The sequence below is a fragment of the Pan troglodytes genome, chromosome 16 (genome assembly GCF_028858775.2).
Source record: "Pan troglodytes isolate AG18354 chromosome 16, NHGRI_mPanTro3-v2.0_pri, whole genome shotgun sequence".
Classification (NCBI taxonomy): domain Eukaryota; kingdom Metazoa; phylum Chordata; class Mammalia; order Primates; family Hominidae; genus Pan; species Pan troglodytes.
Window position 1 is genome coordinate 72,755,605 of NC_072414.2, and position 27,578 is coordinate 72,783,182.

Sequence of the window (27,578 nt, forward strand, 5' to 3'; positions counted from 1 at the left end):
GATGGTGTAACTCTCAGTTGGGGACCGAAGGCCTGAGAACCAAGGGGCCAATGGTGCAAGTCCTGGAGTCCCAAGACTGGAGAGGCTGAAGTTCGCATCTGCAAGGACAGGAGGAGGTGAATGTTCCAGGTCCTGGAGAGAGAGAGAGAAAGAGAGAAGGAAAAAAAATCCTTTTCTCTCCTTTTCTGTTTTATCCATGCTGTCAGCTGTTTAGACGATGCCCACCTACTCCGAGGGTGGATCTTCCCCACTCAGTCCACCAACTCATATGCCAGTCTCCTCTGGAAACAGCCTCACAGACGCATTCAGAAGGGATGCTCTACCAACTCCATAGGTTTTTTGTTTGTTTGTTTGTTTTTGAGATGGAGTCTCACTCTGTTGCCCAGGCTGGAGTGCAGTGGCGCAATCTCAGCTCACTGCAAACTCCACCTCCCGGGTTCAAGTGATTCTTCTGCCTCAGCCTCCTGAGTAGCTAGGATTACAGGCGCCTGCCACCACATCTGGCTAATTTTTGTATTTTTAGTAGAGACAGGGTTTCACCATATTGGCCAGGCTGGTCTTGAACTCCTGACCTGGTGATTCGCCTGCCTCAGCCTCCCAAAGTTCTGGGATTGTAGGCGTGAGCCACTGCACCCAGCCCTCCCTAGGTATTTTTTAATCCAGGCAAGTTGACACTTAAAATTAAGCATCACAAAGGGGAAGGAAATTTCCTGAGAGCAGAAACTGATCTAGTGACAGTTTGAACACAGCCCATTCCCATGCTGGTGCACTTTGTGTGCTTTGAAAAGAAGGTAAAGGATTTCGTGGCATTATAAAAAAATAACAATTATGCTTATGTTGTCATTGAAACCATGAGGCATGCGAGTTCCAGCTAAAGGTATTGGCAAGTCTACTCCTTAGTTGTCTGTGGATGAGCTAGAGTACCTAAACAGCATTTTACCTATCCACATGGCCCCTGAACAACCTGAGTTTGAACTACATGGGTCCATTTATACATGGATTTTTTTCAATAAATACATTAGAACACTTTTTGGAGATTTGTGTCAATTTGAAAATACTTTCAGATGAACCTTGTAGACTAGAAATAATAAAAAAAAATTAAGAAAAAGTTAGGCATGTCATGAATGCATAAAATATGTGTAGATACTAATCTATTTTATCATTTACTACTATAAAATATACACATATCTAGTATAGAAAGTTAAAATTTATCAAAACTTAGGCAGACACTTATAGACCATACATGGCACTATTGGAAGTCCAAAGAAATGCAAATACAAAGATGCAATATTAAACCATAACTGCATAAAGTTACCTGTAGTACACGCTGTGCTACTGTAATGATTTCATAGCCACCTCCTGCTGCTGTTGCGGTGAGCTCAAGTGTTGTGAGTATCCGCTTAAAACGCCCTGTGACGCTAATCATCTCCACATGAGCAATTGTTTCTCCGGTAAATTGCAGATCTCAATGGAAAGTGATCTCTTGTGGTTCTTGCATATTTTTCATCCTCTTTAGTGCAATACCGTAAACCTTGAATAACACCATGCCTCTACTGAAGCTGGAAAGGGTCCCAAGGAGCAGAGAAAAGTCATGACATTACAAGAAAAAGTTGAATTGCTTGATATGTGTCATAGATTGCAGTCTGCAGCTGCAGTCTCCTGACATTTCAGACAGAGGATTCATCTTGTAAACAGACGTGTAAACTGATGGTATTGATACAGTACAGTACTGTAAATGTATTTTGTCATCCCGTGGCTTTCTTAATAACATTTTCTTTTCTGTAGCTTCTTTTATTGTAAGAATGAAGTATATAATACATATAACATAAAAAATATGTTTATGTTATTGATGAGGATTCTGGTCAACAGTAGGTTATTGGTAGTTCAGTGTATGAGGAGTCAAAAGTTATACTTGGATTTTCTACTGTGCTGGGGGTTGGTGCCCCTAACTCCGCATTGTTCATGGCTCAACTGTATTTTTATTTTTTAAGCCAGGAGTTTCTTCTTGGGATTATTGTATGAATCATAGTGAAGAAATGTTTATTTATTTGTGTGTCTACTGAGCATCTACTCAGGTTGTCATTGTGCTAGTCTGGGGACAGAAAGATAGGGAAGATGCATCCCTATTCTCCAGTGCTCACAGCTGGAGGTAGGGAGGCAATGGAAGACATGCAGGGTTGGGGAGATCAGAAAACGTTTCCCAGAGACAGTGACATTTGAGTTAGGTCTTGAAGCGTACCTTCGCATGATCCATGCAAAAAGAAATAAGAACTCTTGAGAAGTGCCCAAATTTTCCTGAAATGCACACATGGGAGTGTTCAGAATGCTGAAACCAGTAACACGGGAGTGATTATATAAATTATGTCCATATTAGGAAATGGCATAACACTGTAAAATAATATTGAAAGAAATTTAAGGCTGGGCGTGGTGGCTCAGCCTGTAATCCCAGCACACTGGGAGGTGGAGGCAGGTGGATTGCTTGAGCCCAGGACTTTGAGACCAGACTGGGCAACGTGGGAAACCCTGTCTCTTCCAAAAATACAAAAATTAGCCAGTCTCATAGCCTGGTTTCAAAATATATAAATAAATAAATAGATTAAAATTTAAAAACAAAGAAATAAACAAATTTATTAAAAATGCTAAAAAATGAATAAAAGTTTTAAAAAATTTTTAGAAAGATTTAAAATGCAGGGAAATGTGTTTGATATATTATTAGTTGAAAAAACAGGCTTATTATTATATACAATTTTGTCATTTAAAAATTATTTATGTTTTCCTTTTTTTTTAGAGACAGACAGGGTCTCTCTATGTTGCTCAGGCTGGAGTGCAGTGGCTATTTACAGCCCTGATCACAGTACACCACAACCTTGAATGATTTTTCTGCCACAGCTTCCTGAGTAGCTGGGGCTACAGGCTCTGGCCACCACACCCAGTTTTAAATTTTTGACTAGGTAATAATTCACTTAGTTCAAAGAGAAAAAAATTACAAAAAAGCACATAAGGAAAAGTTGACATCCCACCCCTCTTCCATCTTCCCACCCCTCACCAAAACTATCAATTGCCAAACAGGAAACCATATTATTAGTTTCTTGTGTGTCGTTCTAGATAATTTCCTATGCTTCCATAAATAATTGCAAATACAGAGTATTTTTCCGCCCCTTCCTTTTTGCACAAGTGGCAGTGTGCAAATGTATCATATATTCATTGCTCTACACTTTAATTTTTTATTTTATTATATAAGACTTACCCTCTTCCTGGCCAGGCACAGTGGCTCATGCCTGTAATCCCAGCACTTTGGGAGGCCAAGGTGGACAGATCACTTGAGGTCAGGAGTTCGAGACCAGCCTGGCCAACATGGTGAAACCCCATCTCTACTAAAAATACAAAAATTAGCTGGGTGTGGTGGCACACAACTACAGTTCCAGCTACTCCAGAGGCTGAGGCAGGAGAATCACTTCAACCCAGGAGGCGGAGGTTGCAGTGAGCTGAGTTTGCACCACCACACTCCAGCCACAGCGACAGAGTGAGACTCTGTCTCAAAAAAAAAATTCTATTCAGTTTTTAAACAGCTGTATAATACTCCATCATATAGATGCAACACTATTTAATTAGCCCTACTACTGGGCACTTAGGCTAGTTTGTTGTTGTTGTTGTTGTTGTTTTACTATTAAAAATAGGGCTACAATGTATAACCTGGTGCTATTTGTTTCACACATTATAGCTGTAAGATAAATTCCTGGAATTGATGAGTCAAACATTATGTATATTTTCATAAATCTTGTCAAACTGCCCTCCCAAGTTGTCCCAATGTAAGTTTTCATCAGTGATGTATGCAAAGGTTTATTCTCCACCCTTACTGGTCTCCTCTGCAGCAGAGGTAGGGTCAAACTTTTGGATTTTTGCCAGCCTGACAGGTATTTAGGCCTAGTATTAATTTGTATTTCTTCATTTATGTGTAAAGTTGAGCATCTTTTCAAATGTTTGTAAACTACTTGGGTCTCCTTTTCCATCGCATGTATGTTATTTTTATAGGAAATGCTCATTCGTGTATTCATTCATTGACAGTGGACTACACGTGGACTTTATGTTGGCCACTATAGGAGCTACTACAGGGTAGATGGGTAAACTTGAGAGACACAGCCCTTGCCCTCTCAGAACATGCAATCTGATGGAAGAGAATAATTTTGAGCTAGCTATTGAAGATTTATGGAACACTTACATACATTTATCTATTTGTGAAACTATATATGTAACTTATACATGGAAAAATGCTTGGCTATATACTGAAATTAACAGAAATAATTTTTGAGTGGAAGTGATTTTTTTTTCTTTCCTTTGTGTTTTTCTGTATTTTTCAAGCTTTTGTAATGTATACACATTATGTTTGATGTTAGGTAATTTCTTTTCTCTTTGTTCATTGTTTAAGTTTTTCAAGGTTGTTTGGTTGGTTGATTTTTTTACAGGGAACATGTGTGATTTTTTGCAATTAGAACAAAAGGAAATAAATAAGAAGAAGACATCATACATACACCGTTTACCTATGTTTTAGACATAAATAAAACACAGGAAAGAAGAGTTCTTTCTCTAGAGTGACGGTGAGTTTGAAGAGGAAGATATAGAAATCCACTTTCAGAGCTGGGATTTCCTGTCATAAGTTCCAGCACAGGCCTTCACTCACCAGAAAAGCTGAGGACATGTCTCTCTTCAGCTGGGCAGCCTCTTCTGTGTCCAACAAGACAGGAATCCAACAGCTCTGAGAGCTGGAAATCTGGCCTCCGGATCCAGGCCTGGGAATTTCCCTTTTCTGATGCCAGCTTCAGGCCCAGTGTCTAAGGGCGACCCCTGTTGGTGGGACTGAAATATGCTCATTATTCGTGAGCTGCTTCTCCAAGGGTGGAGATGCCCAATTCAGTTTTAATTTTTTGCGGGTCTGCTGGAAACCTTGAGGCCCACAGCCCACTCACACACTACCCTAACTACATCCTGCTTCCCTTTTCTCCTTGTCCTCCACCCGTCTACTCCAGGTTTTCCTGGACAACTGGGTCTGGAGGCTTGGCGTATGGAGCCACAGGTGTGGCCAACCTTTTAAACTGTAATAAGGCAGGCTGCTGTAGGGTCAGGTGCTGTCTTTGCTGATCAGCAGGTGGAGTGTGGAGGCCCTTGTTTTAGGGAACAGATGTGGCATCCTGTCAGCAGACTGAGGATGCCAGACTTGGGCAGCTTGAGGCAACAGTGAGCAGGCAGGCCATTCTACTACACAAGGATGTAGCTGAGGGGGCTGCATCCCACCCGAGGAAGGTGGGTTGGAGGCAAATGCGAAGAATGGAGGAAGGGCAGGCTTTCTGGGTGGCAGGTCACACCATTGATGGGCGTTTCCCTTCTCTCTGGAGACTCTCTGCTGGGAGATTTCAGCAAGAATCAGAAAACCAACACAGCCTTTCTTGACCAGCTCTTTCCTATCTCTGCATTTATAAGAGCAAGACCTTGGATTGGGAAAGTGTGGGCAGTAAATCCACCAGTGTCATGTTGCTATATTTATCCATAAAGAATTACGCGGCACGCCCCGTTCATCACTGAGTGCTGAATGGCAGTGCTGAATGGAGAACTGGCTGGAGAATCTGGTTTTAGACATGCGGAGCCTGTTTGTAATTCATCAGCACTGCTCTTTTCCCCTGGGCATTGGTCTGTGATAAAGAAAACTGGATACCAGAGGAATGTGCTGGGCATTTCAGTGCTTTGAGAAAACATAACCAAGCACTCCTCAGGGCCCATCCCTAGACAGGACCCTGCCTTTACCACTTCATCTCCCAGATGGCGGTGGAGCCAGCCCCTCACCAGAGAGCTACTTGGCTCCACTCAGGCCTCAAATCTACTCTCTGTTGATGGAAAATCCTGCATGTCGTGCCAAGCCAGGCTGATTCGAGGTCGACCTTTCTCCATTTGGGCCAAATGCCCAGCACCCCCAAACCCCTAACACACAACTCTTTGTGGGTCTGGTTTCTGGGAGCTCCTTAAGGAAGAAAAAAATAAACAGGAATCATGGTGAGGACTGGGGAGAGGGGCCCTGGGTGGGGGGGGGGCTCCATTTTATTCTGCTGGAAAGAAAAGGCTGGGGAGGAGGGCTTGCCATTGGATCCAGTTCATTACTTCCCAATAAATCAAAGAAGGGCTGAGAATCCTGACCACCACCCCCAGTAAGGATCAAGTTCCGCTTTCTGGAAGAGGCCTAGAGGTGGATTGCAGGACTTCCCAGTTTAACCAGGTGACAAAGGCTTCTGCTTCAGCCCAGGAGATGTGATCACAGACTTCCACAGCTTCTGCCGACCACAGCCTGGCCTTAAAGTCCAGACCTAGAGTCCCGGAGCTAGTGTGTACTGCACAGAATGGAGACCTTGCCTGAGGAGCTGGTTCTCAGAGAACACTGGCAGGAAGGAAGAAAGAAATGTATATTCTAGGAGGCCTCTGCTAACCAGGAAAGGGGGCTGAGTCACACTCTGAAAGGTGGAAGAGGCAGAGAGCAGGTATCAACGCCCTCATTTTACAGATTAAAACAAAACAAGAAAAACAAACACTCCTCACCTCCCTGCAAAAAAACCGCCCTGAGGCTCAGACAGGGGAAGTAGCTGGCCCTGGTCACACAGTAGGTTAGCGGCAGAGTTGAGAGGAGTCTCCATATGCCCTAGGGATGTGTTGTGATGAACTTTTCCTACTGGAACTGTTTCCTCCCGCAAGGGAATGTCTAGACCAGCCGCACCTTCTTGCTTTGACCCTTCAGAACTTTGGCCTGTCCAGTTAAAGAGGCACAGAGCCCTCCTACCCACAGGGACTGTTTCTAACTTACCAAGCACCTATCATGTGCTTAGAACTTGGACTTTCCTGATCTCACTTAAGCCTCACCACTCTAGTGAGGAAGCATCACAGAACCCATTTTCCTGATGAGGAAACTGAGGCTGGGAGGGGTTAAGATCCTGTACACAGTCGTAACTGGCATGTCTGAATCCAGTTTCAAACCAAGGTGCCTTTCAGTGAACACCCAAGCATCTTCCTCTCGGATTAACTGCTAGGCCAATACCAAAATCTCTTTCTCAGGCTACTCTTTTGCTGCTGAGTTAAAAAGAGATCCTGAGACTTAGCCTGGGACCCCGACTCGCGGCGATTCTGTGGCAGGCGCAGACCTTTTCTCCTGTCCTCCACTGCCTCTTTGCCTCGGAGGGCGCCCCGGGGCGCGAGCGGGGCACGGGCGACCCTGGCTCCTTGGAGGCCCGGGGACTTGCTCTCCGCGGTCCGCCGCGGCCGCTCCACCGAGTCCTGGCCTCCAGCGCCCTCACCTGGCTGCTGCGGGCGGGACTCCGCGCACCCGGGCTCCGCGGGCTCAGGTCTGCGTCTCCCAGACCCGCCGCCAGAGCCCGCCCCGGTCCGGCCCGGGCGCAGGGCCCCCGCCCCACTTGGGCAAGGCGGGGGCGCGTGGAGGGAAGCTTCATCGGGGGGCGAGGGAGGGAGCTTCGGTGCCGCGCGGGCGTCAGGGGCTCCGCGGGGGAGGAGTCAGTAAAAGTGGCTATAAAAGCGGCCTCTCGGCTGAGGGCCGGGGAGCTAGCGCTCAAGCAGAGCCCAGCGCGGTGCTATCGGACAGAGCCTGGCGAGCGCAAGCGGCGCGGGGAGCCAGCGGGGCTGAGCGCGGCCAGGGTCTGAACCCAGATTTCCCAGACTAGCTACCACTCCGCTTGCCCACGCCCCGGGAGCTCGCGGCGCCTGGCGGTCAGCGACCAGACGTCCGGGGCCGCTGCGCTCCTGGCCCGCGAGGCGTGACACTGTCTCGGCTACAGACCCAGAGGTAAGAGGGCCTGGCTGGGGGCGTCAGGGATGAGCTGACGGCCCATGCCACGGAAGAGAGGTAAGAAGTGGGGGCCCGCGCCTCCACCCGGCACAGGGTAAACGTTACCCGCCTCAGTTTCTGTTTGTCTGTCCACCCTGTGCTGTGCAGTCTACCTCTGTCTGTCTGTTTGTCCATGCGTCTGTTGATGGGCACACGCCCCTGGCACTGTCCTCTGTGGGATTTCTCTGAGATCTTGTGATGCTTTACAAGCTGCAGGTGCCGGGGGGCGCTGGAGTCCCCAGAGGGCATCCAGAGGGGGCAGACTCCTGCTTTCCGTAGATTTTCCCCCTTCTGAATGGCACCGGGGGCTTGCGCCCGGGAGAGTGTCTCCCCGAGGAGGGAGTACCACAAGGGTCAGGTCTCGGTGTCCTGCCGACTGGGAGCCAGCTCACGCCGAGCTCTAGCGGGCGTGCGCCTAGCAACAGGTCTGCGCCCTGCTGCTCCTGCCTCAGCACGCTCTTCCTCCCAGTTTCCCTCGCCTCCCAGTGCCTCCGGGACAGCGCTAGGCACCCAGCGACGCGCTGGCGCGGGGCCGAGCTGAGGCAATTGCAATGTTAGATGAACCCGGGGGGCTCTGCTGATGTTTAGACTGAGACTCCAAACGTGGCATCGCTGGAAGAAGGTTTGGTGGTCCCTGGCAAAGGACGTCGGCTCCAAGAAAGGTCGCGTTAGGTTGTGAGGAAAGGCAGAGAGTCCTGGCAGAACGCTGGCCAGGTCTCCAGCTCGCCGCTCTGGGAACGAAGGCCAGTGACATTCTGGAATGGACCCCAAGGGATGCGTGTGCTCATGAGAGAGGAGCGCTGTGCGCCCTGGGTCCTCAGCCGCAGACACTCTCTGCGACAGCCGCTGTTCCCCAAGGGTCGGACGCTACGGCAGTCCCAGGAGTTCCGCCAGCTGCCGGGTTTGAGGTCCTGAGTCCTTCTCCAAGCAGCCAACGCTACCCACAGGTGAGAGCTCCCTTTAAAAACTAATCTTTTGATGTGTAAGCCAGTGCCTGGCTGCAGCCCCATACCAGGGACGGTGAGCCGGGGAGCGCGTCTCTCCATCCCTGCGGTCTGGAAAGTGATCCAGGGCGCGCCCGAGGGCGGGGAGCCGGCGGCTCTGCGTGCCCAGGCGCGACGCCACCATGGACAGCTCCCAGCCACTTCCTCCACTCGGGGTCTGTGGCCCTGGGTCTCCGGGGATGTCGTGCGCTTTCTTCCCAGACCCAAGGCGTTGGGGCGCTGGGAAAGAGGAAAGGGACTGATAGTCCGCTGGGGCCCTCGGTATTACCACTCAGGAGGCAGCCCAGCCCTCAGGAGTCTGTGGTTTGTGACCAGGTCCTAGCTGAGCCGGCAGTTCTGCAGGACCTCCCGGGGGCACTCTGTGGTTCTCTGGCTTTTCTATGACACCACGGAGACCCCTCAGAGCTATTAGGAAAGTATGGCCCCTGAGAATCCGACCCAGGCAGTGAGATAATGCCAGATACAATTACGCCAGACATAATTAGGGATCCAGCTCAAACTGTTTTCTGTGTAGGGCACAAGTTCATGTGTTCCATCAAATTAAATTATTTATTTAGTAAATATGGGATTGGGAGGATATATTAGTTTTACAATTAATGATAGAATGGAGAAGAAATCAAATAGAGCAAATTTATAGAGAAGGCAATCGGATGCATTTGCAAAAGCAACTATGCGGTTTTCTGATCCTAATAGTTTTGTTCAAAGCCCATGACTTTCTTAAAGCAATTTCCAAAGGCTCCTTTTTAGCCCGGTAGATGACTTTTCAAGTTGGTCACTTGAAACAGGGTGGAAAAACCTATAGGGTTTAATCTGTGCACCAAATTAAAGATCTCCCTTCTCTGGTAAGAAATGACACTGGATGGGGCTCTTTTTGTCATTTCCACCCACACTGAAGTGTGTATCTTCCTTTGCTTTAAAATTACAAGAAACGCAGGTCTGCTTTTTTTGTGTGTGACTGACAAAGGTGGACGGAGAGTAAAAACAAGTAAACACCTCTTATAAAAAAAATTTTTGAGAGAGCATCTGTGACTTTGGGAAAGTTGCTCAAATGTTTTGTGCCTGTTCGCTGATATGTAAACTGGGAATAACGCAATGCCATCTTGCAGGGTTGCTATGAGAATTACAGTAACTGGTACAATGTAAAGCATTTAATCCAGTGCTGAGCATAGAGAAATCGTTTTAAATGGTAGCAATTACAGGTATATTTTAAAGACAGTTGTGCATTTCTTTTGAATTATGTTCACCATCCCTTTGCCCTCTCTCTTAACCTAGTAACTGTTTGATAGGGACTCCATCTTCACTTTATTTTTGCATCCGAGAACTTGTTGATGGAATTGATGAAAATGCTGGAGTTGATCACAATGAAAAAAAATTCTTATTTAAAGACAAATGGAAGAACTTTTATGTGATAAAAATCGGTCAACTGTTTTCCCCTACCTACACTACTTGGAGGAAAGATAAAAGTAAGTTGTTTTCAAAATACTTTCACAGCCCTCTGGTTCAGATGATCAATTTTTCCTGATTGTTCTCTCACAAGAATGCAAGGTCTTCTAAGTGGCTTTGTTGTCTTTCTGCAAGTGAAGTACTCTTGGGTATTGATGGAGAGTGGCCTCTAAGGCCTGGTTTCTAGATCACTCCAGGATGAAGTAGGGGTTAGCTTTATGGAGTGGAACTTTGCCCAGGGGTTCACTGAGTGGTCATTGCCAAGCAGGAAGCACCTTACTTCATGCTTGAGCCTTGCTTAGGTGTGAGATTCTGACCAAGACACTTGCTCTGCCCAGAGCAGTGAGCACTTATTTGATCCCAGCTGGACTGGAGGGTCCCCTCCAGCTCTGCATTTCAGGGTTCTGTCTGGTAGACATCACTAATACATGACACACCACAGAAGTTTGGAGAATGGAATTGTATAGTACCCAATCTTCCAGTTAGAGTTTTTCCCCCCACAAAAGTGTGTGTGTGTGCGTGCATGTGAGTGTTTTTATCCCTGTCAGTTTTACATTCTGGTGCTCTTAGATTTTTATTCTTCTCCTCCTTCTGCTCTTAATAGCTCAGAAGGAATCTTAGCTTCCTCCATCTAAAAGGATTGGAGCTGAAGAATACATGCTACAGATGCTCAGAATCTTTCTATGAGACTGCTGGTGACATGAACAGAGCAGGAGGACATGGGGCCTTGGATGACCTTGAATTCCTGGCTGTCTTCTGTGGACTCCCATGCAGATTCCAGTTTCCAGCATACCCATGGCTTTCTGGTAAGAAAACTATTGAACTACAGGACACTCTTGGAGTGAAGGCCAATGAGGGGAGGAACTGTCATGAGAAGTGGTAGAAACGAGCTCTTCATCAGTCCTGTGGCATTCTGCCTATTGCAACAGTATCTGAGTCCTCAGGACAGACAGAGCAAATGGCAAGAGTGGCATTCAGTGGGGAAGGCCAGCAGAATGAAAGGGGTGAATTCAATTATTCTCATCAGCCTCCTTTGAAGCCTGCTGCTTAAGTGACCTCTTTTTAGTACCTTCTGTGGTATCGGCAAAGCATCACAATTTGATAGATTAAATGCAATTTGCATTTGCAGTTATAGCTCAAAAGAGAAATGCAAACATGTAGGTTGGGTTCCTAAATGGGAACAAAGTTGTATTTGTGAGTTGCATCCACAAGATAGCATATCTTTGAAAAGTCTGGACTACACATCTCTTTCTACATGATGGCACATACCCAGATGTTTGATCTTATCAGGGTAAAGCATCAGCTATCTCTCACTGCTTGTTTTTTACCATTATCTGGAGGCAGTTTCAGTTTCCTTTGAACAGTGAATAGGAAAGGATCGCATTCTTATTCTCTTGTATCTGGTTGGGTTGGCAGGAGGCTGGAAGTGGCAGTGGGTACTGGGGGAGACTTCTCAGTGCTGGGTTCCTTTCTACTGTTTTGCAAGCTATTCAGCTGGGCCTGAACCTCCTTTCCCTAAAGTCTGGCATGTAGAAACTTTGCTAATTTGAGTAGGATGGTGACTGTCATGGTGACTTTTATTAATATCTGCACCTCTTTGCTTTAGCTACTTTCTTCAGGGGCCATCTTATCCTCTCTGGCAGGCCCCTAGTCCTTCTTTTTCTTCTCTGTGCCCTGGCACCAGGCTTTGTTCAAGCTTGGTTCTTCAGAACGGAGGCTGCTTGCAGAGAAATGTCATCAAATATACATTTGCTGTCTGCTTAGTTCCCTTGGTGTTAGGAAACACACATGGCCACCCAGAGGGAGAGGAGCTGCTACTCCTCTCTGCCCCTGTTATTTTTTAGGGCCTGTCCCTAGACTCAGCTTGGCTCCAGGAATCTGAATCTATCCTTGCCTCCCCACCCCTGCAGGTGAGTGAGCCCTGGGGAGCACAAGCAGTCAGGCCTTCCTTGCACAGGCACCTGCTCAGAGCAAGGAGCTGGACAGCCTGGCTCCTTGCACTGGGATATCTTTGAGTCTTCTGGAAGGGCAGTCATATCAGGGGTTTAGATGCAACTTCAGTTTAAAGTGCTTTGCCCAGACTTTGAAAACCTTTGAAGACCAGGTCTTTGAAAGCCCTGTGAATTTCTTTCTCTCCTGTCAGTAGGAGAGCTGCACCATTAGACATTTTCTGTTACGGAGAAAGCATATCTAGATAGTTGTTCTGGCATGGAAGGTGTCCATGCCAGATTGCTGTCTTACCTGTTTTTAGACATCACACGGAGGAGGGAGGGCCACAGGCTTCTCCAGGAGCCTGCTGCACTCTTTGGCCCTCTCTGAGGTGAGGAGTTCATGCTGTTCTCCAGAGTCTTTATGGCTGTAAGGTATGCACTCAGCCCTTGGGACGAGGAAAGTGCAGTGGCCTGGAGGACAGGCTCATTTTTCTGTGGCTCTGCCAGTCAGAAAAGATGGGAACCATTGGAGTGTTCCTTGGGGACTGCTTGCTGCATACTGTGACTGTACTCCTTGCCTGGACTATCAGCCAGGACCTGGGCAGGTTCCTTGACTTCTCTAGTCCTTTGTTTAGGGGTTAGGTTAGACCAGTGTTTCTTAGACTTAAAATATGCCAACAACTCACAGGGGCACGTGTTTAAGTGAGAGTTCTGATTTGGCAGATCTGAGGTAGGGCCTGAGAGTCCACATTTCCAACCTGCCCCCAGGTGATGCTGCTGGTGCACAGAGCTGCCTTCAAGTCGTGGGGGCCTATGTCATTATGACATTGATGGCTTTCTGTGATTCTGATTCCAATTCTTCTTGGTGTAATTTAAGTCAGTTCCCGTTGTCCGAGTTGAGGAAGCCCAGCTGGTCTGTGCCCTCCTAATGACCTTATAATGACCCTTAAAATTCTTGGAGATAATTATTGTCGCTCCTAAGCCATCTTATCAGCAGACTAAATATCTTGGCCCCCTTTAAGTTTCCACTTTTCCCTGTCATAATAAATTTTCCAAAGCTCTCTGGACCGAGCTACTTTTAAGCGCAAGATCGTTGTGCAAATGGCAATTTATCTTTGCCTGGCAGAGGCATTTGAATGTAATTTTGGTGGTATTAAGAGATCACTTAGGGAATTTCATCTAACTCTGGCTCCAGACACTGAGAATGGATGTTTACATTTAAACAACTTTTTTAGACGCCAAAGATCGCAATTTCTTCTTTTTTGAACCTGAAAATGAAATTAAGGCCCAATTATCTTCCTCAACCCCCTCCCTGTGGCACTCCTGGAAGGATGAACTGGTCCTCACCAGTACATTCTGGGTAGCCCAAGATGCTGGTGTGCAATTGCGTTCTGTCACCCACCGCCACAATCGGAAGCAGAAAATAAGTTGAGTACAAGTTTTTGATCATCTTCTATGAGGCAGGCCCTGAAGGAGTTACTGAGAAGGCAGTTGAATACATGGTTCCTGCTCTCGAAGAGCTGGCAGCCTGGTGAGAGGACAGACATCCCAGTCAGAAGCTGTCATACAGGGTGATGGGGGCTAGGACAGATTAGTCAAGAGGAGTAGAGGGCAGGAGACCTGCTGGAGAAATGAAGAAGACCATTAATTCAGCCAGAGGAGATCCAAGGAAGCTTCACTGAGGGCATATGAGGAGAGTCAGAAGCTCAGAAAGGCCTAAATCCCTTACTTCCTGCAACCTTTCGGGTGCATGAAGTTTCTTACCTGCCTCAGATGCATAAGCTCCCTTACCTGTCCAGGTCCATAAGCTCCCTTACTTGCATCATGTGCATAAGCTCCCTTACCTGCCCAGACTTTGGGCTACACTGGGCACAAGAGAGTGCTTCTGAGCAGCTGTTAGGCCTCTTTCCTTTAGGAGACCTTTAGTCTTCTAGACTAGTAATTTAAAAATTACTTGAACCACAAAATGCTTTTTTTCCAATAAAATCTTAGTAAATCCAATTTAAAAACTAGATAAGAAGTGGCTGTGGTTGGGGGTGGGAGCTGGTTTTTGTCTTGAGGTCTCTCAAAAAGTTCCACAGAGCTCTGTGGGTTCCAAGGAGCACACTCTGAAAACTTCGGTCCTGGGTCATTTCGTTTTGCTTTTGGCAGTCATATCAATAGTGTTAGCTTAGTTTTATTGTGGTTTGTGTTGCTGTGTCTTTTTGTTTTGTTTTTGTGACAAAGTCTCACTTTTGTCACCCGGGCTAGAGAGCAGTGGCATGAACACAGTTCCCTGCAGCCCCAACCTCCTAGGCTCAGGTGATCCTCAAGCCCCCCGAGTAGCTGGGACTAATTTTAGCTAATTTTTTGGACTAATTTTAACATTTTTGTAAAGATGAGTTTCATCGTGTTGCTCAGGCTGGTCTCAAACTCCTGAGCCCAAGATATCTGCCCACCACTGCCTCCCAAAGTGCTGGGATTACAGGCGTGAGCCATTCCACCCAGCCTGCTATGTCTTTAATATTCTGGATGTCTTGCTGTGTGTGTGTGTGTGTGTGTGTGTGTGTGTGTGTGTCCATCAACAATTTTCAGTGAAAATTGAAAACCAGAATTAAAATTAAAAACGGAAATCTGGAATTACCACGTGTGTGATAATCCAACAAAGATGGGGTACATGGAGGACCAGTGGGAAGGGCTATATATGATAGATGCAGGAAACTCCAACCTGTAGCTGAGCATGGGAGGGACAAACAAAGTTGTGAGCTTTTTGCAAAAATGGGCTTCTTATTTACAACCTGGTCTGTTAATCTTGTTAAACCTCCCAATATTTTTTATATAAAAGCTGGTAAGGAAAAAGAAATCTTATTTTCAGGGTTTAAAATTTGGCAAGGTCTATCCAGGAACTTGCATCCTTTTTCATTGATGTCAAAAAGCCAAATTTGATTGATCGCAAGATGTTTTGAAGGTGGGGTTTGAAAAGAGGAGGCAAGTCAGATAGACAGGAATGGAAGAGCTCTGCGCAGAGGCGCAGGGTTGCGGGTGGTGGCTCCAATTTTTAGCTGTGGCTTCTGTCTGCCTCCTACAAAGCTCTCCTCAAGGGAGAAAATGATACCCTGAATGGGATAACACCCGAAGAGAGGCTGCCCCTCACTGATGGGTGGTCCCAGTCCTTAGAAAGGGAACTGAAGAGCCCCTTCTGGGCCTGGAGCCAGCTCTAAAAACATAATCATATGAATTATTGAAGATGGTGAGAGTAAGGCTTGTTCAGTCTAGAGAGTTTAGACAACACCTTCACCTCTGGAAGAACCCTGCTAGGTATGTGAGGAACTCTAGCAGAGGGAAGGGGCCCCCTGGCAGATGGGTTTCCCTCCAGGATGGGCATTTGCAGTTGCCTGGGGCTCCTTCTACTGGCCATACCAAAACACTTGCCCTGGACAGTGTCAAAGAAGGCTGAGTGTTGGTGGGTGAACAGCAGCATCTCTTTCTGGGGGAATCCAGCCTCCTGTCTGGAGGCCTTTGCGTCAGCCCACATCACCATAGCAACTGGAACATACTAAAACAAAGACTGACTCCCAGACCTTGGGATTCAGCCTCTCTCTCTCCTACTTCCTAGATTTTTCCTCAAAGCTGGACTTAGGTTGGATCCTTGGTTGTGCTGATCTCTTAGCACTGGTAGCCACAGATGCCGGTTTCTAAAATCCCATGGAACTGTCTTAGGGGGCTGGCCAGTGGTGAACCTGAGCCATCCACTTGTACACAGTGGCTGCTGCCTGGGCTCTCACCATGTGTGGGCCCTTCTCTCCAGCTTCCAGAGGAGGCAGTGGTATCTGCAGGGGGGAGACAAAAACACTGATGCTCAGAGTTACAGAGATGGTATAGGCTGATGCCCTTGGGTATCTGTCTGGCTCCTAGTCCAAAGCATTACTTGTTTGCCTTCTCTATAGGACTCTTGTCATGCCGTGAGGGACTTATTCCCAGCTTGGTCTCCTCAAGCCCCCTAAAGGCTCGCCTCAGGAGTCCTACTGAATCCTGGGTCTCCAGTGCCTCCCAGGCCCCTGTCGGTGTGCAAAGTCATGCTCCTTCTTGTAAAGAACAGTAGGAATGAGCCCCAAAAGGAGTGCATAGGGGAGCTAGTTTGGGTGAACCATTAAAAAAAATTTTTTTTAAGGCCGGGTGAGGTGGCTCACACCTGTAATCCCAGCACTTTGAGAGGCTGAGGCAGCCAGATCACTTGAGGTCAGGAGTTTGAAATGAGCCTGGCCAACATGGTGAAATGCTGTCTCTACTAAAAATACAAAAATTAGCCAGGCATGGTGACACATGCCTGTAATCCCAGCTACTCCGGAGGCTGAGGAAGGAGAATTGCTTGAACCCGAGAGGTGGAAGTTGCAGTGAGCTGAGATTGCGCCACTGCACTCCAGCCTGGGCAGCAAGAGTGAAACTCCATCTCAAAAAAAAAAAAAAAAAGAAAAAGAAAAAGAAAAACATTTCTTTTAGAAGAAACCGGTGGTTTATGACAAGCCTATTTCAAAGCTGATTGTGTTACAGGCGCTGAGTAATTCACTCTAATGCTAGTTTTCCGAAGGTTTGGGTTCAGGAAAACCTCAAACATAGTGGCTAAGTACTTTTCCTTTCCTTTCCTTTTAAAACCCTGTTTATTTTCAGATGCGTTTAATCCATATGTTTTAGATCCATTTCCATGTTACTCAGCAAAAGGTTGTTTTGCACTAACGTTGCTGAGCCATGAGTGAGCCTGCTCATCTCTCTTCCGCTCCAACTGGTGCTTGCAGCTGAGCCCCATGCTCACGGCCAGACGACTCTAAAGCTTTATATTAGACACAAGGAAACATAAGCACTAGAGGCAAAAGAAAAATCAATAATATTGACCCTATCTTTATTTAGAATTTTGATATTTCATTCATCATGAAATTTTTGGTGCTAATTTTGGTTTTTAAAGTGTTGCATTGCACTATTCTTTGTATTGATGATTGAGTTTTTTGGTGGCCTCTTCAGTTTTGCACCCAAGGCGAGTGCCTTTCTTATCTCACTCTCATCCTGTCCCTGGTAAACACCCACTTCCAGGGCCCATTCTGTTTGGAAGGTTAGCATCCCAGTTGGTGTGGGTTCTGCTGTGGTCTCCCAGGCAGAGATCAGTACCAGAGACAAGGCAGACAAGCCCTTTGGTGATGCTAAAGGCTCCTCTGAGCCCTGTTGATTTGAATTTGGGGTGTGGGACTTCCAGAGAAAGTGGAGAAGACAGGAACGTGTGTCCTCTTCAGACTTGGGATCTGACGTTGCTCTCTTCCCTTCTCCCTTGCTTCCCTTCCTTTTCGGAGAGGGCAGGAATTGTGGTGCTCCGTAGTAGAATGTTTTGCAAATTCTGCTGGGCTGATGTGTCACTAGTCTGTGACTGCTTAAGAAGCCACAGAGGTCATCAGATTTCTCAATTCAGTTCCTGGTAGTGAGAGAGAAAGCAGTTGGAGGATTTTGGCTTTGGGACTTCCATATGAAGAGATTTCTTCTGGCTTAAATGATTTTTTTTTTAAATAAAAAGGCATGGCCATCTCAGTGGTGTCTGTTTAGTTGGTAACTTTGAAGAGGCTTGGAGATTCCTCTGACCACATAATTGTGGGTTATGTGTATGCCTGAACTTTCCAGGTGACTGAGAAACAGCTGAAATCTGTTCTACATTTTAAAATCACGGTGTAGTGTTACAAATGGTAACACATTAACATATCCTGGAATTTTCTGAGAATGACCATGTAGTGAAGTTCATTTTTACTTTAAACATCTCCATATAAAATTTATTTAAATAAAAAGCTATTTTTGACATACAAAAAGATGATACTTCCGTTGAATCTTGCGTAATAAGCATGAACTTGAGCTTCTGCTCTGTTGAGGTTGTTTGAGGACATCACCCCTCTGAGCTCAGGGGGAACGAGGGGCAGAGAGGCAGAGTCACTATTTGAACAGAGCCCTGCTCATGAAGGGCCCTTAGTGGCCATTGTGGGATACGTGGTGCAGAAGTCTGTGGTTTCCCTCAGTGGAGATGGCTTCTCATCTCAGCCACGTCCCAATACAATAAAGAGTCCTTTCTTCATTCAGAGACAGGACCCCTACTTGGCTCAAAGGCAGAGACTTTTCATGTTCTGTTTTACTCCCAAGGGCTAGCACATAGTAGGTACTCAAATATTTTTTAAATATTCAAATGAATGAGTCCTGCGTCTGAACACCAGCCCCCCAAGCATGTACATTTCTCACTACATTTGATGTTCACTCTTGTGTATTCTGCTCTGGTATTTGAATGAGACTAAAGCCTGCTAGTCAATTTCTCAGAGGTCTGTACTCCTGTGGCTTTATGGTTATTTCCATCACCATCATTAATATTCAGTGCTTATTGGGCAACTAAAACATTCAGACTCACGCAGACAGCATTGCATGCATCATCTTATTTAAACTTCCTGACAACTGTGAACAAGACATTGTCCTGTTTTGCAGATGGAGAAGACTCAGTGAAGCTGCGTCACTTATGCAGCTCCAGGTGGCGGTCACTCGGCTCAAGGTGGTGGAGTTGGAACTCAGACCTATGTCACCGTGAGTCCAAAAGCTCTTCATAATAACTAATGTTGCTCGAATCTTGACTTTTGAAAAAACATGTTGAGGGGAATATTAGAATTCACAGTAGATCAGACTCATAGAACAGTATTCATAGAGTTGAATTCGTTGAGAGTAATTGTAACCCGAATGCACTCATCATTGACCCGCCCATTCTTTCTAGATACTTGGGTTTCAGAGATGACTCCGTTGCATTTCCCTGCAATGGAAAAGCTCACAGTTTAGTTGAGGAGACAGACATACATTCAACTACCTACAATCCATGCTGTAACAGAGGCATAAACAAAGCAATATGGAAGCACTACAAAGTGATGGTAAACTACTTTGCTGGGGAAAGAGACAAGGTAACATGGAGGAAGTGATATTTGATTGGGCCTTAAAGAAAAGTACAATTTCTCCCAGGCCAGAGAATGGAGGGTTAAGAAGGAAGGAATATCTTGAACTGAATGCAGAGGATTAAAAAAAAAAAAAAGATATTTAGAGAAGAACTAGAAGTTTCCTGTGGCTGGAAATGAGATCATAAAGGTGGGGCAGGGCTGTAGATCCTTAAAAGCTGAGTCAGGGAGTTCAGCTTTTCACCTGAGTGAAGTGTGTGATCAATTGGTGGGTGTTAGGTCCTTGTACTTGGTGGCAGGTATCTAAGGTTGGGCTTGTCTTCCTCCCTCCCAAGGGTGGTGTTCTTGGTAAGAAATGCATTCCAGAATCCCACTTCTCACTCTAGATTATCGGATAATGTCACTGCTAGGGCTCAGTAGATACCCTTCAGCAAGAAGGATAACTGCGCTGTCCGAAGTGAATTGTTGGTACCAGGGTAATAGGGCCCAGAAGGTGGTAGAGAGAAGATTAAATCAGGGACATTTCAGGGGTCTTGTGGTTCGAGTCGCTGCCAACATGAGGTTTCTTCCCGCTGCAAGTAGAGGCTCCAAGCCCTTGAGGAAAATTTTCCGAGGCTCCTAATCCCAGGCCCTTGTCTCACAATATCCCTTTGTACCGATGCATCCCTGTTTGCTGTATGCAGTCTCAGGGCTGGGGTGAGGAGGGTTTATCCTGTGGCCTCTGTGCTGGCTTTTTGTGAGCTGTGCAGATATTATGATTTTTTCATAATTCTTCATGAATTCTTGGGCAAATTTCTAACTGCCTTGTTGACTGACCTGCAGCAGAGGTGGCAGAGGGAAAGTGGGATAAAGGGACAGCATTTCAAGTGAGACTCCCCTTTGGGGAGGAGGGAGTAGTCACCACGAAGGATGCAGATTCAGCTCAAATTTCCTCAAAGCTTAACTGGATGAGATGGATACTCTGAATGCGGTCTTGTCTGCCGATGCCCCCTGGGTGACCTTCCATAGTCCTCATCTCTTCTCTGCACTGTAGTTGTCATCAGACATTTGGGTGATTTTAGCAAACTAAACCTACCCACAAATATTCTTTTAGTGCCATCCCTGTACGTGGTCTTAAAGCAAATCTGAGTATGCCCACCAAGTAGCCAGAGGAGAGAAAGTCACAAAGGCTGGGTTCTTCCATTCAACAGAAACACATTAAATTCAGATCACCAATATCTCCAAGATGGTTCTAATCAGACAAAAAGAGAGAAATATGAAGTATTCCAGGAAGGGCCCCGTTAGGTTTTGTTGACTGCAAAATAAACTGTTCTCCATATTCTTTCTCTACCAGTTTGCATGCTGTCTACTTTATATCTTCCTTGGGTTGTAGAATATTAGAGCTGGTATAATGAACTGGGAAAGGGCATAAACTTTGGAGCCCAGCAGTCCCAGTTATAAATCTACCTCCTGCACTGGTTAGCTGCTTGACTTTGGACAGGTTACTTCACCTTTCTGTGCCTCAGTTGCTTATCCATCCCCTAAAATAGGATGATTATATATTATTCTGAGTACTATGTGAACTAATACATGGCAACTTCTTAGAGTTATGATCTTGTACATACTAGGTATACAAAATAGCATGTCTCTTCCACTTGTCAATGTAGCTGATTGAATTAGCAAACACTGTATGTAGAGATGGCCATGCTGTGACTTTGGGGGAATTTACAAACTTTAAACCTTTGGCAAGCTATGGGCAGTAGCTGGTCCTAGAACAAGAATCTGAATGGCCAAGGCATGTGCTCTAGTGTTCCCTTGCAGAGATAGAGATTGTGTCTCCTCGGTGTGGTGTCTGTCAAGCTCAACACTCCATGAGATCAGGAACTAGTCCATCTCAGTCACCATTGTATCTCCAGAACTGAGACATTCAGGCACGAACGTTATCCTGAGAGGAGAGCTACTTACTAGCATTTCCTGAGACCTACTACTTACACTCACTTTATAAGTGCTTTACATATATTGGTAGGACACAGAATAGAGAAAGGTAGTCCAAGTCTTCTGACTTCTGATGAAAATACAGTTTAAGAAGTGTAAAAAGCAGACTTGCTAGTATCTCTGTGCCCTGGCTCAGAATATCACATTAAGAGGGTAAGCGTTGGAGCTTCAGGTTTTGAGATCGACGTGGGTGGCAGCAGGTTGGTGCAATAGTGAAATTTGAAGGGCACAAACTCCTTGCCTAGCTTGGCTGTGTAACCTGTCCAATTATTTGCTTTCATTCAGGACGTCTTTCCCCCTTCTGCTCTCTGAAACTGGAAGATGTTGAGAGGCACATAATTAATTTGGGTGTGTTAGACCAACGCCCTCAAAGTTCCTTATTTACTTGTCATTATGCATAACTACACACATTATCAACACGAGGTTAAGTCTTCTGTGGTGGGTGTTTTTCTCTTACCCAAAGGGAAGGGGAGTGGTTACCATTGAATGGTGGAACTCTGGTTATCACAGCTGGGTTTCCCACAGGTAGGGTTACCCACAAGATCAGAATAATTTATCACTAATTACGGTTTTGGAAATGAAGCTTAGATGAGCCCTTCCTAAAGTGCATTTCTTGGGAGCATCGCTTCCTTGAGCTGTTACTAGATATTCTGAGGTCAAACAAGTTTGAGACAAACTGGGATAAACAAAGTTGACCTGTTTTCATTTTCCAAGGTCTTCTCAATGCCTTTGTAAACCAGCATGCACCATGTCTCTCAGGGAGAGGTGCATAGTGTATAGTATCTCCCAGACGTGTTGGTCTAGGGAATTCCCTTTCTATTTTCACAGAGGACTTTCTGAGACTTGGGTGCTGTGGGACCTATGTTGGGGAAACACTGAGCTAAATATTCATTAGTGGGATAGGATGAAAAACAAACACCACATGCAACTGGGCATCCCCGCCAGAAATTCTTAATAGGCGCTCATTACAGTTTTATTAACACTAAGGTCATCTTTGAACTTAAGTAGAATGCTTTTGTCAAGTTGTTTTTGTTATTTATGATTTTATTTTTAGGTCAAAGTGTTGCCGAGTGGGTTCCTGGTTTTGGGGATTTGAAAAGTGGGACAACTTGAGGTCAAAGACCCTCCAGCAGTTTATCTTTGCCTTTCTGTTGTCTGTGATTTTTATCTGGTTTAACCACAGGTGACCTAGTAGTCCCATTTGGCCCCTAGAGAGGGTTGTAGCTTGTTCCAAATGGTCCCAAATCAGAAATTTCTCCCTCACACAAAATAACAGTGAGCTTACAAACTTGTAGTATCCATATTCATATGACTTTTTTTAACCAGAAGTTTTTCCTTTGCTTGTCTGACTCATTCACTCATTCGTTCCCTCATTTAGCAGTTTACTGAAGTCAGCTTATAATATTGCAGAGGCTGCTAGGCTCTGGGGATGCAGCAGTGACCAAAATGAGCTGAGACCTTCCTGCATGGAGATTACAGTCTAGAGCAGTGCTGTCCAGGAGACATACAATGGGTGCCACATTTGGAATTCTGAGTTTTCTAGTAGCCCCACTAAAACAAAGTTTAAAAAGAAACAGGTAAAATTAATTTTAATAATATACTTTATTTTCACCTCATACATCCAAAATATTGTCACTTCAACAGGTAGTCACTATAAAAAGTAATGAGATTGTTTACATTTTTTTATACTAAATCTTCAAAATTGGTATGTATTTTCTGCTTACAGCATATCTCAGTTCGGACCTGCCATGTTTCCCGTGCTTAATAGCCACAGGCGGCTAGTGGAACAGTGTAGGTCTAGGGAGAGAGACAAATATAAAAAAATAGATACGAAAAAATCATGGGCATATGTGATTCCAAACTGTGGTCAGTGATATGAAGAAAAGTTGAAAGGTTTGAGGAGAAAAAATAGGGGATCTGCTGCAAGTGACTGGTGGAAGTAGAAGTGGGAGCAGGGAGAGAAAGCCTCTTTTGAGAAGCAACATAGGCAGAGCCTAGGAGGATAGTGAGTAGAAGCTAGAAAGACCAAGAGTGGGGGCAAGGATGTCCTAGGTAATGAGGATGCAAAGCGCCCTCAAGATAGAGAGTGAGAGATGCCCAGATTGGCTGGGGCAGGGAAAGTGAGGTGAGGAGCAAGGCAGGACTGAAGGGGAGGCAGGGGTGAGGGGGCAGGAAGGGGATCATGCAGCATCTTTTAAACCATGCTCAGGACTGTGAACATCATCCTGAAAGCAATGGGAAGACATGAAATTTCAAGCAGGGGAGTTACATTGTCTGATTTTTCTGTTTTTTTTTAAAGGGATCCCTCTGGCTGCTCTCTGTCTGGGTAGGTGGGGGTGATAGGCAATAGTTAGCAAAAATAAATGCAGGAAGATGGCAGGGGATGCTATGGTGCTGGGCTAGGGACCTGGTGATGGTGGGTTGGAGTGGAGGCAGTGGGGAAGGAGAAGTGTGGGTGGATCCAGCTGGTGTTTAGGAGATGCAACGGACAGACAGGATGGTGGATTGGACATAGGGTAAGGGAGAGGGAGGTGTCCAGGAGAACTCCCAGGTGGTGGGATGAGCATTTGGGTGGATGTTAGGAAGACTAGAGTGGGTTTGAGCTGGAGATTATACTCCAGGACACACTGGGCACGGCCAAGCAAGAAACCTTGCATCTTTTCAACAGGAGTTATTCATTGCTCTTGAAAAGCCAGGCTAGGTGCAGTGGCTCAGACCTATAATCCCAGTGCTTTGGGAGGCCAAGGTGGGAGGATTTCTTGAGCCCAGGAGTTCAAGGCCAGCCTGGGCAACACAGCAAGACCCCCATCTATAAGAAAAAGGAACTGCCAGGTGCTGTGGCTCACATGTATAGTCCTGGCTACTTGGGAGGCTAAGGCAGGAGGATCACTTGAGCCCAGGAGTTTGAGGCTGCATTGAGTCATGATTGTACCACTACACTCCAGCCTGGGTGACAGAGGATAACAGAATTTTAAATGATATGGAGTTTTTTGTTATTGTCTCTGAGGAAATGATACAAAATTACCTCTGATTCATGTTGCAATTTATTATTGCAGTAACACACAGCTTGTACCAGAAAATATTTTCATAAAGAGGTGGCTTTTCCCATAACTTTAAACTTTAAAAATAGCATTTAATAAGAGCTTGCCAGGATTTTATTTTGATTTCTTTTTTGTTTATTTATTTAGCTGTTTTTGAGATGGGGGGGGCGTCTCACTATGTTGCCTAGGCTGGTTTCAAATTCCTGGGCCCAAGCGATCCTCCTGTGTCGGCCTCCTGAGCGGTTGGGACTACATGTACATCCCACCGTGCCCAGCCTTAGCAAGTATTTTAAAGAGGGCTTTGAAGTAGCTTCTCTTTGTGGATTACACTCAGAACTATAGAGTGCTTAGCAAATGGATAGGGCTGCAGTGAAATCCACTGTCACTAATGTGTGCTCTCAGTGGGTCCAGTTTTCATCCTGGAGAGCTCTGATGGAGAACTTGAAACCCAAGATGTATTCGAAAGGAGACTGCCAGGAAATGAATGAGCAGACTCAGGGTATTCTGGATGAAATGCTCTTATTACAAGACTGTTGGTGCATGTTCCGTGTCCCACTTATGTGTGTGATAAGCCACCAATACATTTATCAGTCTGACCTGTTTACCGAAAAAGATATCAAGGCTTGAGAGCTCTGAGTCACTGCCAGGTAGATCAATAAAACCATGAGATATTGCAGTTGCTTAGACCATTTATTCAGCAAACGTTTATTAATCAACCACTCTACACCAGACATGGAGAATGCAAAACCCAGTAACTTAGCTCCTACCTTTCAATCTGGGAGCGTGGGGTGGGTGACTGGGGTCAGGCGAACACATGAGATTAATACATTTTATGTCCATATAAGGCAAAGAGTGGGCAGAAAAGTGGGACCTCATTATTCTTGGGGGAATTAATCTTTGACTTGAACCTTACAAAGTATAGTAAGAATTTGTCTGTTGATTAGAAAGGGCATTTTAGGCAAAGGGCAATCAGATAACCTGGTACATTAAAGGAGCTATGAGTGGCTCAGGGGGGCCGGGGTGTAAGGATGAAGCTGAATGTGGAGAGAGATGGGGCTCTGGCATGAAAGATGTCCAGAGAAGTCTTATTAGGTAAGGTTGGAAAGGTTCCTGTGACACTTCATGGCACCAGTTTAACGAACCTGGCCAGAACTGCCTGCGGGAATTGTGCACAGCAACCTGTGATTGTCAGAAATTGAGAAGTGGAGGTGATTGCAGATCATTATAGATGATTATAAATAGAGTACAATGTGTATTTGAATATAATCTGGGATCATGATATCTTTGGTGTAGACACAACCTCCATCGCTATTCGATGCCACAGGGAGCACCTACAGTGTCCCGGTGCTTTGCCAGGCATGAGCAGTGCTGGCGTGTGGAGGGTAGGGAGAGTGCAGGGAGGACAGAGGCGTGCAGGGTCCAGCTGCTCCTGGGGTGCTTATGGTCTAAGGGGATAGAGAGATGTGTACACAAGACAAGCAGCAGTCACACTGTTCACCAACATCCAGTCCCTCTTTTTTTCTGGGCACAAGGGAGGATAATGCATTCCACACTTTCGATGTTAGTTGTGGTCAAGTGTCTTGTCTTAGTCAATGAAATATGAACAAAAGTTGTGTGTGATTTCTAGAAGAAACGTACAAAAACTAACACACGGTTCTTTAGCTCCTCTTTCCTCTGCCGCAGTGACCGGCAATGGCCTGGATGGAGGGGCCAGCTTGGGTATTTAGGTGCCCATAACAGCCCAGGGTCCTCCACACACCCACGGTGGACCTGGGAACTAGATGAGAAAGAAGTCCCGCAGCTTCGGGTTCTTTATTACCACAGCAGAGTATAACCCATCCTCACTAGGAAGCAATGCCAGGCCGTCTCCACTGTGTTTTAGGCCACTGTGTAGAAAGGAAATGCTCCTTCATTAATTAATTCATTACACAAACATTTGGGTCTGTGCTCTAAGCACTGTGTGAAACCAGCCTGGTTCTAAGACTTTTGGAGGAATGAGCAATAACTAGGAGTTGGAGTAGTCAAGGGAGGTATTTTATTACTTTTTAAAAAAGAATGTACATGGTGCATGTGTATATACATATTACACATTTTTCCATTATATAAGCCATATAACCATGTATTTCCTTATCACTTGGAAAGTACAGAAATGAAAAAGAAAAACCCATAATCCTACTACTGAAGATAGACACTATAGGCATTTTGATGAATATTTTTCTAGTGTTATTACTGTATATTTTTTACATAACGTTGATAGAATTTTACCTTATACGTAACACATCTTAAAGTTTATTCATAAGCATTTTCAGTTTTCAAAGTCGTCTTTTTAATTGCTATAAAATAACATCAAATTTTTCTAAATTTTTACTATTAACATTTAAAATGACCGTTTTATATGTTTTTTCCCAAGTTTTGCTGATTTCCATAGAATGATTTCTAGAAGTATAAGTAAACAAGAAAATGGCCTGCAAAGATTTATTCAAATTAACAGTCTCACTAATTGTGTACAACAGTGTTATTTACACTGATATTTGATATTACTATAACTTAAAAAATCATTTTAACAGGTGAAAATTCATAGCTAATAGGTTTGTATTTCTTTGATAACTAGAGAGGTTGAAAGCCATCCTATGTATTTGTTTACTAGTTATTTTTAGTTTTTGGAATTATGTATTCATATCATATACCTATTGATGGGGTATTCATATTTTTCTTATCAGTATGTCTGATCTCATTACATATTTGAAGTTTTCTCTCCCATTCTTCCCTTTCAGTTATTTTGAAAAATATGTAAAATATTTTCATGCAGTTCAATGTGTTGATCATTTACATATTGATTTATTTTTTAATGTACAATTCTAGAGTCTTCTAGAGGTTCTGTGTATTGATTTTTAAGTTCTTTGACCTGTCTCAAATTTACTTCAGTTCATAGTGCAAGGAGAAACTCTAACACACTTTTCCCTTCAATTTACTAACTTGCTATCCCAGGACAGCTTCATGGAACAGTCTTTCCTTTATCCGTTGATTTGTCCTGCCAGTAAAAGCTTATTTGATCCAGTTACCAGTGTGGAAGATGACAGGAATGAGATAAAGCTAGCACAGTGGGAATTCAGCCAGACATTTGATCTGACCATCTGGGCAAACTTCACAGATTCCATCTTAGCAGACCAGGCCTGGGTATGTCTCAGGTTTTGCAGAGATGTGGCCAGCTTAGGGGTGTTCTGCACTAAGGATTTAGCCAAGTGAGGATTAGCCCAGAGTGGCACACTGGGCTGCCAGCCGCCTTGTGAGCACGAGATCTAGGCAGTCCCTGCGCAGCACTGGTTAGGAGAGGAAATAGATGGCTCTTCCCTAGGGCCTCGTCTGTGTTTCTCTCAATG

General features: G+C 45.2%; 1 protein-coding gene across 1 annotated transcript in view; it reads left to right on the forward strand.

Annotated features, from left to right (window-relative positions):
* Positions 1-7,586: 7,586 nt before the first annotated feature.
* CEMIP (cell migration inducing hyaluronidase 1) overlaps positions 7,587-27,578 on the forward strand; it is a 172,192-nt gene continuing 152,200 nt past the window's right edge. Inside the window, exon 1 of the mRNA XM_001156578.7 lies at positions 7,587-7,831. The gene's annotated coding sequence lies outside the window, so the exon portion shown is untranslated. The remainder of the gene's footprint in view (positions 7,832-27,578) is intronic.